General features: G+C 41.9%; 1 protein-coding gene across 1 annotated transcript in view; it reads right to left on the bottom strand.

Annotated features, from left to right (window-relative positions):
* CDH11 (cadherin 11) overlaps nucleotides 1-13,736 on the bottom strand; it is a 39,694-nt gene extending 25,958 nt beyond the window's left edge. The window contains exon 1 of the mRNA XM_082290049.1: nucleotides 13,693-13,736. The gene's annotated coding sequence lies outside the window, so the exon portion shown is untranslated. The remainder of the gene's footprint in view (nucleotides 1-13,692) is intronic.
* Between the last annotated feature and the right edge of the window lie 249 nt (nucleotides 13,737-13,985).

Raw genomic sequence — 13,985 nt, 5'->3', positions numbered from 1 at the left:
GCAAGTTTAGATGGGATCTTGGGCAGGAATTGTTCCCTGGGAGGGTGGGCAGGCCCTGGCACAGGGTGCCCAGAGCAGCTGGGGCTGCCCCTGGATCCCTGGCAGTGCCCAAGGCCAGGCTGGACATTGGGGCTTGGAGCAGCCTGGGACAGTGGAAGGTGTCCCTGCCCATGGCAGGGGTGGCACTGGATGAGCTTTAAGGTGCCACCCCAAACGATTCAGTCATTAAAGGCCAATATGCATCGGTCTCATATAAAACGTTTTGTTCAGATGACAAGAGCTCTGATCTCTGATACAGGAACAGATTTTCCTGCTGTACATGTAACTGGTAAATCTCATTTTTCCCAGTGTGAGATTCCAAACCAGACCAGCAGCCAGTAACTCCCTGTGAGCCCCTCTGCAGCACTGAGTCCCTCTTCTTGCTGAAGCACATTCCAGGTCTCACTGGAGAGAACAGCAAACAACCCTCATCTGAATGCAAATTGCTATAAAGTTTTCTGTGCCATTCACAAAACATAATTAGTCTTATGAGACAAAAGTATTTAGTCCAGAAAAGGAAATTCATATTTAAAGATACTTAGGGGAAAAAATTCTCTTAGTTATTGCACTGAATAATGAGAACCTCACACTCCCCCAGTCCATGTTCTGTGTTTTGCATGGGAGCACTTTACACTGCAGTGTAAAGAATTAGAATTTGAGGCTGCAGTTCTGCAGAGATAAGTATATATATAACTTACATATAACTTTATATTTGGTATGCAAACAACGAAGATTCTAGAGGTGTCCTACCACAGAGGAATTCTAGGTCATGGCAAGATTTGTATGGACTAAATACAGAAGTGAAATCTTTACAGAACTGGTGATTTTCATCTTGTCAATAGAAGTTGTTTCAAAAATGCTAAGCAAGTTTTGTAGAATCCTATTCTGAGTTCTGTAGAACCCTGTGAAAGCAAATCTTAATCCTTTGCATTTTTAAATTATGTTTTATAGCACTGTATTGGATTACTGAGATGTTTAAAGCCAATAATCCCCAGCTGCTCCAAAGAAGAGTTTTTGAAACGTAGCCACGTTTTCCTGTAGCAGACTTTGAGACTATCACGAAACCATAGACAAAGCCATAAAATGATGGCCCTTTGAAAACAGAAGTCATTGTGCAGGGAAGAGGAAGAGAAATTACCTCCTGAACAGTATGATGTGCTATCTGTCAGCATCCACCTCTGAATTCACCATGGAATGAAGGCATTTTCCCCAAGCTTTGATTTAATTCGTGCTCGTTGGAGAAGGGTGAGATTGCTGCTTGCTGTACCTCATATAAAGCAGGGGAAAGCAGGAAGACAACTTAGTACATTATGGAGTGAATGACACAGAAATAAGCCTGAGAGAGTGATATTAAAAGGCTTGGGAAATGAAAAATGGCTGTAAACAGAGTTTTACATTTACTTGCTGCCCTGGGGAGATCCACTTAAGATAAATGTGAGAGAGGCTGTCTGGTTTTAAGCATAAACTCTACAGGAAAACAACCAGCATAAGAAAGGTAGTCTTATTAAAGACCATGGTGATTGATAGAGTCATTTCAAGTAATGACTAAGCTCTTGGTAGAGTTTATTTTAAATAGTAATTGTGTTCTTGTGCTCCTCAGACCAACTGGCATTCTCATAATTCCCCAGATGCTCCAAGGCCAGTGAGGCTGCAGCCCAGCCCACACTAGTCCCAGCCATTTTGGTATTATGTAAGTGGCTATCAGTGACACCCTGAGGAGGAAACAAATGACAACTAAAGTCAACTTACTTGCAGCTACTAATGCTGTATTTACATGCTAAGCCAACCCCCAATATTTTTTCTCCCTAAGAATTGATATGTCTGAATATCTGAATGACACTTGTGCTGTGACTGATGGTCTCTTTGGTTTGTGCCAGAAATGAGACAGAAAGTCAAGATTAAAGAGTGAAAACCTATCAAAAACTAATGATTGCAGGCAGGTCTATTCAGCTCCCAAACTAAGGCAGACAGAATTGCAGCCACCAATCCATTTCTGCTCAGATCTATAACCTCTTGCTGAAGGACTGGCAGCCCCCACACAAGCAGAAATCTAAATTCAGGCTGTGGTTCTGCACTTACAGCTTCATTTCCAGAGGCAGCTTCAGCAGCGCTGCCGAAATGCCAGGCTATTAAAGCATCCTGGGTGGTCTTTGTGTGGCCAATGTGTTCCTCTACAAAACATTTTTCCACTTTGAATTTAATCCTACTGGACTCCTCAATCCCCATGTCCCCTGCAGTTTGGTCTCCCTCAAGCAGGAAAGTTCCTGATGAAGGGCTTCCACATCGTGACTCATTTAGAGAGGTTCACATTACAGCCTCTGTAACATTTATCTTTACAAAACTCGACAGGCTAGGGAATTAGAGAGTCTCCTTTACAAACACATTTGCTAAAGAGAGAAAGGTGAGAGATAAATAACTAATCAATAATCTTCTCCTTTCCCCAGCTTTCTTGGAGCTCCAGAAGGAAGAGCTCAGATCCTTCAGCCATGCCCGTGGAAGGCTCTTTTTTTGATATCTTTCTTAACTATTCCAGTTTAGTGCAAATTTCTTCCATAAAGAGAATAAAAGCCACTTTGAGATTTCTGAATGAAAAATCGAATCAATAATTCATTTTTGCCTAGGCAGAGATTGTCTGTGAGGAGACCAATTTTGGCTCAAAAGCATGAGATAACAACCTCAGAATATTCAAACACATTCCTAAAGCAGCCTCAATTGCCCTAATAAAGGAGACCATCACTGTTTAAATACCTAATGGGAGGCTACAGCTGAAAAGACCAAATCTTCACATTTATATTATTATTTGCAACCCATTACAACACAAGATTATAATTAAAACAATATTTGCATGAGTCTTTTCTGAGATGTCTTGCTGTAATTAGTCACCATAGAATACTTCCATTTAACCTAAAAAAACCCCAAATACACAAACACAAGGAAAGCACCGCCTTCATTAAAACAACTTCCTTTTGGCTTCCTGATATTCTCTGAGCACAAATCAGAGGAATTATCTGGATTTTTAGCATTCATAGGCTGTAAGGACTAAGACATAATTCCCAACTTTATATTACAAACCCAGAAATCCAGCAAGAGGTACTGGGATGATGCAATGAGATGCTAAGCATACAAATAAATACAATAATAGCACACAATAAATACAAAAAATAGCACAAAAAAGACAGGATGGTGTCAGCTTGCAATTAAAATTTATTTATCTTTCAACTGATCCATTTAAAAAAAGAGCAAATGATTCTGCATATTTTTCATGAGCATATCTCATTTTGAGCTAAACCTGTTGATTACGTCTTTCTAACTGATCACATGAAGCACAAACACATTCCAGACCTGGCTTGACCCTATTTCTGACCTGTAATTACAGACAATTGTGGCAAAACCTTTCATTTCTGTTCTTGTGACAGAAGCAGTAACAAGAACAGATTTAAGGCAGTGCCTTGCTACAGCTGGAATGATGTTTGGTGCCGTTGCTATGATGCAGAAGAGGCAAATTTTAAATGCTTCAAACCTACAGCTCTTCTTGCCAAAAAGTATCAGAAATTGATGTTTCACAGAGAGCTTGTCGTGGGAAATTGACCAAAAATGTGTATTTAAAAAATTAGATTAGTGGTATTCATAGCTGAATGTATGAATCAACTTTAATTAGATGTTATTTCGGAAGTGCATTAGGGGTTTTGAGGTTATAAATACCTTTTGTCACCCTTGCCATGGGCAAGTCTTGGCCTTAAGAGTGCAATAATCAGGTCTGGTGGGGTTATCTGCATATCCTAGAACACCAATCTAATTTCTGCATCTTGCACCAGCAATGTCTTTTTTAACCAACAGGACAATCTAAAAGTACTGGAGTGTGAATGAGCCTGTGTCCAGTCAGGTAAAGCATCACCTTCCACACCAATAAACAATTTTCTCATTAATGAAGATCGCTGAAGTGCCCTTAAAAATGAGTTTGGGGAAAAGAAAGAGGAAAACCTAACATTTGGTAGAACTGCTACATTAAGAATAGTTTAATTTTTTGATGAAATGACTTTCCTATGAGGCAAGTAGAGGGGAAAAATTTGCATTTATAGAAGTGAAATAAATCCAAAAAACAATAATAATAAAAAAACCCCAATACATGTGCAAATATATACATAAAAACTACTGAAAGCTCCATTCACCAGAATAGGATTAGGCATTTTTTTCTCCACATTAAACATGCCCTTACATCCAGCATATTTTCTACCGAAATGTTCTTTTCAAAATGTTGCCAGGGTGATATCACTATTTCAATCCAACCAATTTCCTTTGAAGTCTCCCATAACAGTAATTAAATAAATTGCTCTTGGAGTAATTATGTTTTTTTTCTGGAAAAGGAACTATTAGGTTAAAGAGAGATGAGAGAGTCTGTCACCAAACATAATCTTTCTAGAAACACTGGTGCTTGCTACATTTATTGGAGGAAGGATGGAATACTTAAAAACTTTGGACTTCTTTAGTTTTTGTAAAGGAAATGTCGACTTCCCAGCTGAAATAAGCAACAAGCTGAAATGACTGGTGACAGTCCTGGGAGTGCAGAGAGAAAGAAAATGGGAGTTGTGTCAATTGAAAGCTTTTAAATTCTATGTATTAGGCCCAAGAGGGCTGGTGAGAACTGGAAGGCCAAATTACAGTGTTCAAGCAAGTGGATGGTGAACAAGACGAAGGGGATGGAAAGCCCAGGACTGATGATCCAGTGGAGGGTACAAAATGGTTCAGTCCATAAATACATGGTGTTTGAGGCTTTGGAGTCTGGGCTGCTGCATTAAGGAGGTTCTGTGCGTGGCAATCCATCAGCTCCAATGCCTCCCTTCTCTGCTCTGGGAATTTGATCAGCCCTGATAGAGGCAAACGAGGCTTTCACAGCTCCAAGGAGTTTCCAAATACGTAACTTTATGTTCCATCTGTACTTTGGCTTTGGTTCCAAGTCAGGCTAAAATTGTTAGGTGCAGTATGCTGAGCATCCCATGAGTTTTTGGGGTTTTTTCCCAGATTCATTTCTTTTAACTTTGCTAAGGATTTCCCTATTATTTGTGGGAATTTGCCATACACCCAACAAGCAGCACTGATTTAACCCTCAGAACAAGCTGAGCTAACCCTCACCTTGTTCTCTGGCTTAGTGTGATACCTCAGACCTCACAGAATTTAAATTCTGGTGCTTGCTGGGTTTGTTCACATTGCAAAGAACCTAGAGCTTTCCATTTAAAGTTTTCTTTTCATTCCATGGCTGTTTTCCTGTATGTACAATGCTGAGCACCCCCATCCTCCTCTTCCTTTAAATCTCTATGCAAGACACAAGATAATGTTGCATAAGAGTAACCCACGTGGAGCAGTATCTGAATTTCTTTCTGGAGCCTTTATCATATCCCATCCAAGGACAGTGATACAGTGCTTGTCTGCAAAGCTGGCCCTCTTGTTTTCTCACCACTTTGAAGACCCAAACACAGTGTTTTCAACCTAAACACTCACAAGGGTGAGCAAAAGGACAATAAAAAATAGCTTCCTGGAAATCCAGTGGTCAGAGGGAATAAAGCACCAGACAGGCACCAGCTGGAGAAACTGGATCTGGGGATTCATCCAAGAACAGGGAACATCTTTCTGAGCAGACAGACATATTTCTTGTTCCAATGGATGGCTGACAGGGTAAACATTGCTATAAAAAACTTAACATGATCTTTTTTTTTCAAAACTCTTTGTGCAAATTTTGTGAGCCCCTTCTGGCTTAAGCTTCAGCAAGTGAGTTTAGAACCAGACCCAAGGAATGGCAAATCCATATTATAATCAGGAAGAATAATTGCAAAGGTCACACACAGGCACTTGTATTATGTTTGTAAACACAGCTTTAACTAAACCCAGCTCTAATACATGACACGAATGATGGTGTAAGAATAAGATTGCTAATAGGAATGCTTACCTAATGCTTATTTAATAATGGGGTTTAAATAAATAGTGTAAAAAATAATTTTCCACATGTTAGGGTGAACTTGTTAAAATTTCAGAGCCTTGTAAGCCCTTAGGCCAGTGTTGCCACTGTTTGTGACATGCCCGAGCTGCTGTGAGCTGCCAGCACAGGCAGCAGGACCCCTCTGGATTCTTAGGCAGCATCAGCACCACTTTGGGCCTGCCTGGGCCTTGGGGTTGGGTAATTTATTCAGCTCTAACAGATTATCTAAGGACCAAGTGGCCATTGCCTGATTTGCTTCGGCTTTCTGCTCAGCTCAGGATGACTCTGCTGTAAGACAGCTGGTTTATGTTTGTGTTTGAAATGAAGAGGCAGAAAGAACAATGCACTGGTCCACACAGAACGAACTACCCGTGCAGCAGGGAGGCAGCAGAGGATGGGAGAGGAGATGTGAAAGTCAGGGGCAGGAGGATGGTGAGGTTCCCCAGGGCTCAGCTCCTGGCCATGGAAGCACTGCAGCCTGGGAGCTGCACAAAGCTCAGAGATAACACAGGGAACAGAGGGTGCTGTTCCACACCCAGAAAATCCACCTTCCACAGCAACACAGGCTGGCACGTGCCCTACAGGGCTGTGGGGAAAGGGCAGGGTGAGGAGCAGGTCTGCAAACATAACAGTGGCTCTGGAAAAATAACATTACAAACATAACAACGGCTTTGGGTGCAGGGAGAAGGATCCATCCCTGCATTCCCTGGCATAAGGGCCCTCCAACCCCATCCTGCCTCAAGACCTCTGCCTGAGGCAGCTGATGGCGAGGGGGACACCAAGGAAAGGCAGGGACTGGGAAGCTCCTGTGCACCACTGTTAACTGTACATAACTTGTATAAGAGCTCAGTGTGAATGAACTGATAATTCTCTGGATAAACCCTTCAGAATTTAGGCTAAAAGATCATTCTTGTCTTTTAATTTCTGTTCTTTTGGGTTAGATGAGCTCAACAAGCTGCAGCAGAATAAACTGATGGAGACTTCAAGGAGCCTGCACTGAACCCTGGATGTGAGTCCGGTGACTGCTCAGAGGCAAAGCACTCAGCTGGACAAAGGATAATGTGTCAACCTTGAGCTGTCCAGAGGAAACAGGGCGTGCTGAAAGGAGGGAACAGCACGTGGGGAGCAGAGGCAACCTGGATAACCCTAACCCCAACCCAACAGAGAGCAGTGTTGACAGTTATTAAAAAGTCATTACCATTCTATTCTTTGTTGAAAAGTTTTCCTACTTAAAATTTTAATTATCTCTATATTTGTCAAATATAAAGCAAATCAAATCACTCCAGACCTACAAGGAGAAAAATGGTCATTCCATTTGTTTAACACATGACTTTTGTGTCATTCTGCTGATGCTGGGAGCAGCAGAGGGGTGATAACCAGTGGGTCAGTGGCTTTACTGGGAGACAGAACAACACTTTCTTTGTTGAGCTGTGCTTGGAGTGAGCCTGCTCCTGGGATGGGGCTGTTCTCTCCTGGGTCTCACACATGGCAGAGGGGGACAGGAGACACAAGTGGCACCTTTGCCCTCCCAAACAGGGCAGCAGAGCAGTGAAGTCTGCAGTTAATCACCAGCCTTGGGATGAACAGCTCATTAGTGAGAGCTAGATCTTTGTGCAAACACATTCCCTGGAAAAATAGGGAATAGCTTCTTCCCAGAGTGCTGCAACTCACACATGTTGCCTGCAGTAAGAAAGTATGAGAACAGCTCAGGAGGTCAAGGCAGAGCCTTTGGGTTGGTTGGTTATTTTTGCTTCAGTGCAGCCCTGGTTCACAAAACACAGCTGATAGCACGAACCAAGCCAGGAGGGCCAGGAGGCCTCTCACAGTGGCCAGACTGTGGAGGTTACATAACCTGCTTTTCTATTTTGGGGGGAGGGAAGGGAGAATTGGAGGCCAAATGCCCACGCTCTCCTGTAAAAGCAGGGATAAAGCTGTAAAAATACAGGGGGTCAGACTCCACGACCATGAATATTCAGGATTTTAGACTGTTGTTTCTAAAAGAAGATTGTGTTCATAAACAGAACCAGAAAATACCCTTCAGGGTCAGTCCTGCTTTTGATTCCAAATGTTATGTTGGCTCAAACTTCCCCTTTCCTGGCCTCTCCCGTTATCCCATTGAATTCATCAGAAGGCTGTGGCTACTGGCCAAAAGAAACGGGTAATGCATCCCAGGGCCCGTATTCTTTGAAATATCTTCTGAGACAGGAATTTATAACATCAATATAATGAAATTCAGATTATAACATCAAAGGCCAAGTCTGTCTGCTTGCCCCATGTACCAGAACTATACAGAAAATTTGAGCCATGGAACCCTGAGGAAATTGGGAAAAATGTGGAGTCACATCTAGAACGAGGCTTTAGGACTTAGTTGCACCTTCAAGAACAGCCTTAAGCAAGAGATAAATCACATATGATGTCACACCGGTAGCAGCAACAGATCTGAAAGAATTGCCATGGAATCACAAATATTTTGGCTTTGGAGCAATGAATTCAGCAAATTTAGCCTGGTCTAGAGCAGTTACTCCCTCAGACAAGAAAAAATAGGATCAAGTCCTGACTCCATCCTCATTTTGTCCCTCCTGCCCCTGATCACCCTGAGAGGGTTATTTTTTTTTGCTTTAATGCAGCTGTTTAGTGTGTTGTGTTCTATGCCATTCTCTTTTATGTTGTTATTTATTATGTATTCAGTAATTATCAAATGAGATCCCAAAGAGCCCACATTCCTCTTCTGCAGTAATTACAAATATTGCTTTTAAAGACCAGAAACTGGACACCTTTTTCCTGTAAAGGAACAGAAGGAGAGACTTCACCTAAAACCTTGGAACAAACCTTCATTTATGAGACAAGGGAATCATTTTTATTCCACTACATGAATTCAGTGGGCTGCCACAGGCCAGTCATAATCTGTTATTGTTTCCCTACAACCTTGTACTACTAATTTTTCTTTTTAATGAACTGTCCAGTCTCGTTTAGCTGTGGGAACTATGATGGAGCTGCAATAGAAATGGTTTATGTCATGCCTTTGTCAAAAGGCTTTTCCCTACAGCAGCAGAATGTAATTGAAAAACCATTTTAAAATAAAAGTAACTGAGTGGTTGCAAATGCAGGTTGCCAGGAACGGAGAGGGAAAAACCTTTGCATTACATTAGATTTTACCAATCACTACTTGTGTGTCTTTATTAGAGTTTATACAGATGAGGAGAGCCACATAAATTGCATCTGTTGCATGGTTATATCAGCAAGTGTTCCTGAAAATTACTGAGAGCATTTTAAAGAAGTTTTTCTTCAGCTGTGACTAACAAAGCACTAATTGGCTTGGTTAAACACCTCAAAAGAATTAAATACACTAAATTTTGATTTATTTGATAGCATACAGCGTATGTCCATTTTTGAGACAGCAAACTAATGTCTGAGTACAATTCAAAGAGCTTTCATTGCATATGAAGCCTTGAAAGGCTGAGTGCACAGCCATCTTTTCCCATGGAATATTTATATGCAAGACACATGATTCAGTTTTCTCTTGGGTTTATTTTTCTAGCCCTGGCTGTGTGTATTTTTTCTTGGAGACACTAAAGTACAAATTTTAAATATGCTATTATTATCCTTCTCACCATCATTATTTTTAAAGCCCAAAATGAGCAATTATATTTTATATATCTATATGTATACATCCTTCATATTTATGTACTTATTGTTAAATCTGACAGTGGCTCTCTCCATAAAGTCCCATTAAAACTGTTTCAGAAAGACTCTGATTTAGCTTTTGCTTCACACTTTTCACCTTTAAAGTAACTGTGGAAACTTTGCCAGAAGTTCATTTTATCAGAGCACAATGTTCAAGTATTTGAGGTTATTCTGACCCACAAGTGATTGGAGTTTGGGGGAGTTTTTCAGTCAATGGATCAATCTTTAATGCCCTTTCTCCCCTGCTGGCCAATCCCTGCAGCCTGTGCAGTGCAGTCTTGCAGTCTCTCCTTAGGGAATCTCATGCCTGGGGGGAGTTTCAGGAGTTTCCCATTCCTCAGCCCAGCCAGGCTGCTCCAGATCCTGCTCCAGAGCTCCACTCTGCAGCCCAGACAGGGCTGGGATTCCCCAGAAAGCTGGGAAAGTGCAGGGATGAGTCTCTGATGACTCAGTTGTTTCAGGATTTGAGCTGGAACAAACTTTTTGACACCAAGAGACGAATTTCAGCTCAGGTACAAGCTCATTGTTTCCAAAAACAAATCACTCATTTCAGCATTCTTCTACATTCAAGATTCTTTCAAGGCAGCAGTACTTCATGGAAATAATTTTCTATTAAAAAGCAGATAGGAAAATCTGAAATGTCCATGTTAGTAGGTACTGAGACTGTAAGAGAGAGGACAGTAGGAATGTATTTCCTCACTTGATGTCTTTGAAGTCTTTTTAATTTCTAATAAAATAGCCATTCTTCTTCAATATCTGTTTGATCAGAATGTGTCTTACATTATCCTAACAATGTTTCCAAAGGTTTTTCAGCTCAATCAAGTCTTGAAGAGAACCAAGAAGGCAGAAGTAATAAATTCAGGCTCCATCCTATTGCACAGACTCTGTGAAATGACACGTACTCCTCTTAACAGTTCACTCTCAGGCCTTTCTTCAAGAACTGCTGAAGGATTCCCTGTACTTTGGAGTGTCATCCTACTAAAATCAAAGCTTTTACCCTCACATGTGAGCCTATTTCATTTAGATTACTAATATCCACCCCAAAACACACATAATGAGCTGATCCTTCAGGTACACTGAGTGTCTGTTCTGTGGGTTGACACTGAGAATTCAAAATTCAGGTCTTAGAAACCTACAGAAACAGATATTTGTAGAGAAGCAAAGTGAGAGATGTGAGACAGGATAAAACAGGCAGCTGGAGGGGGAACACTGCTCAGACAAGAGGGCCAGGCTGAACATGCAGGACAGGGGGATTCTAAGTGAAAATTAATTTTCTTTCCACATTGCATCTGTGCAGAAACAAAACTGTGGAGGAATTTCCTTCCAGAGGATCTGCTCTGTACATCAGGATCAGCGTGGTTTTCCCATTACAGTCTTTCTACATAAGAATTAAAAGCAAATAATAAAAAGGATATTGCATATGAAAGAGGCAAAGCATGCATTATACAGCACTAATTTATATGTCCAGGAAGTGAGCTTGAGTTTCTCATCCTGTATGATGAACTCATCACAGCCTTCCAGGATCTGAAGGGGCTGCAGGGAACCTGGAGAGGGGCTCTGCAACAGGAACTGGAGGGACAGGACACAGGGAATGGCTGCCCAGTGCCAGAGGGCAGGGCTGGATGGGATCTTGGGCAGGAATTGTTCCCTGGCAGGGTGGGCAGGCCCTGGCACAGGGTGCCCAGAGCAGCTGGGGCTGCCCCTGGATCCCTGGCAGTGCCCAAGGCCAGGCTGGACACTGGGGCTTGGAGCAGCCTGGGACAGTGGAAGGTGTCCCTGCTCATGGCAGGGGTGGCACTGGATGGGCTTTAAGGTCCCTCCCAACCCAAACCAGTCTGGGATTTTATGATTCTGTGGGAGTATTCTTTTCCGGGGTCCTGAGGACCCTTTATTCATGTAGGATGGTTTTCAGAGCAATATAATCAAAGGGAAGTGTGTCTGTTGTGCTTACCCTCAATCTCCCTTGAACTTCAATATAGAAAATCCAAGCAGCACAGGAAGGAAATGTCCAGTCAGGATATTCCCACTCCCTGAAGCTCCTGGTCACCTGCTGTTGTGACTGAGCCAAGGCTGTGTCACAGCCCCCAACAGCTCAGCAGGGCCTTGTTGTCTGCCCTGCTGCTCTTTGTTCCATGAACAATAGTTAAACAAGAATATTTTACCTTCTCAACTCTTGTCATTATCCAGATACTGTAACAGGAAATTTGCATTCCTGAACAGGCACAGCTGGAAGTAATTTAAGAAAGATCCTTCAAAAGAAGGGAAGAGTATTTAGGAAGCATATGGATTCACAGGTTTACATGATAATCAACAAAAGCAGCTCTTGTTCCTCCTCTTTAGAAGGGAGACTCTTCACACTCCAAGCAGAGGGAACATCCCACAGTCTCTCTGCAGGAAGCTTTCTTTCACAAATTATTTGCTTTAACTCTGAAATGCAAAAAAGTCTATGAAAAAAAGGCACAACACTGTCAGATATAACTGGGGTAAGGACCCAGTTAAAATTCACTTATCTCACACATTAGTGAGAGTGATGTGCCTTCACATTTTCCTTTAAGCTTATTCCTCACGTCCTTTAATTTCTAAAAACTAAGTCTATTTGGAAGTAGCTCTGAAGTCAAGAACAAGCAGAGTAGACAGGGGACTGAACTAAACCATGAACTAAGATATTAGCAAAAGCCAAGAGAAGCAAAATAATGGTTAGAAAATTCATGTATCTGTGCATGGAACAGAGACATGAAGAACCAATTTCAGGTATTTTCTCTATGGCTTCTTGATACCCAGAAATGAATTTGAAACCTAGTCAGGAACTCTTCAAACCTAACCCTCTTTAGAATCGTTCTGTTGAGAACCTGGATATGAACAAGAACTGAGCAGTGTTTGCAAAATGTGGCTTTTGTGTTCAGACAGGACAAGAATCTCCCATGCTGAGCTCTGCCCTTGCTCAGAACAGAGGAGCTAAATTAAACTGAGAGCTCCTGGTGTCCCTGTCACACCCAGCCCGGGTGCTGCAGTCCCCCTGCCCAAATCTGAGGACACCACACACACACACATCCCATAGAGCTGCTCACAAGGATGTTTAGGTGTTGGTCCATTCAGCTGCCAGAAATAAGATAATTGTCATTCAAGGACATTTCCAGAGAAATGAAGCATCCTCAAGCAGGACCTGAGTGAATTGAATGTAAAAACTGCGAATGAGTCAGCAAGACAAAGAGCTTTAATATCCTGGCTTGTACTTTTTATCCTACACAATTCAGGGGGGCTCGTGCCTTTGATTCTGTAAAAATGGCAGTCTTGACATATTTATTGTCTATTACACGTAACCTGGTTCTGCAGTTAAACTTAGAGCCAAACAATGGACACTCCTGTAAGTGGGCAATTCTCAGCTCTGTGCAACCACAGCAACAGCAGCAACTGAAAGTCACCAAGGATTTGAAAAATTAAAGGCATCAGAGCAGCAGATACAACAATTTTCAGGTCTAGTTTCTCATACTGCTCTACTTCCACGTTTTCCACCTTCTCTGAAGCCTAAGGGTCACCATGAAATTCCTTTCCCAGCCCAAGTCTGAGCAGTTATATTGAGCTCAATGGTATTGCACAAAATATCAGAGAGGTAGTCCAAACATGGAATTAATCACTTGCTCACTAGAATAAGGAAAGTATGAACCTTTTTGACTGATCACTTCCAGCTGTAAACCTAAATATCAGAAAAATTCCTACATTCCTCTTACTCAGTGCTCCTTTGCTGTGGACTTTCAAGCGATTCTCTGATGTTTTAAACAGGAAATTAAACAAAAGGGATTCAAACCATGTACCTTATCAAAGCATGCTGTATAGAGATAGAAGGATGGTCTGTGTTCTACAGCATCAGCTGAGTGAGATCAGGACTTTCTGTTAAACCCTCTGAGGGATCAGTCCCTGCAGAAATTGTAGACACTACAGAAACCAGCCATGGATACCTGACATCCTCAGGAGATAACAGGTTTGGGTTCAGGACTTACCTTCACCCACTGGAAACCTGCTGCCAGTTGATGTAGCATATTCCACACATTTGCAATGCCACTCCAGGAGCCTGTGACACGCTGCCAGCCCTCTGCTGCTGCTCAGCCACTACTCCAGCTCTGGCTGCAAAGAAGGAAAAAGGTCATTTGAAATCCAAAGCAGTGGTGGCACCATAATAAAAGGAAACTAAAGTCTGGCCTATAAACTACCACAGCAACCTAAAAAGAGTCCAAAGACAAGCAGTTAAATATTACTTATAATTAATAAATAGCCTTTACCTAGAATCACAGAC

The sequence above is a fragment of the Coloeus monedula genome (genome assembly GCF_965178545.1).
Source record: "Coloeus monedula genome assembly, chromosome: 13".
NCBI lineage: Eukaryota > Metazoa > Chordata > Aves > Passeriformes > Corvidae > Coloeus > Coloeus monedula.
Note: the sequence above shows the minus strand (reverse complement) of the source record. Positions and strands in the feature narration are given on the sequence as shown.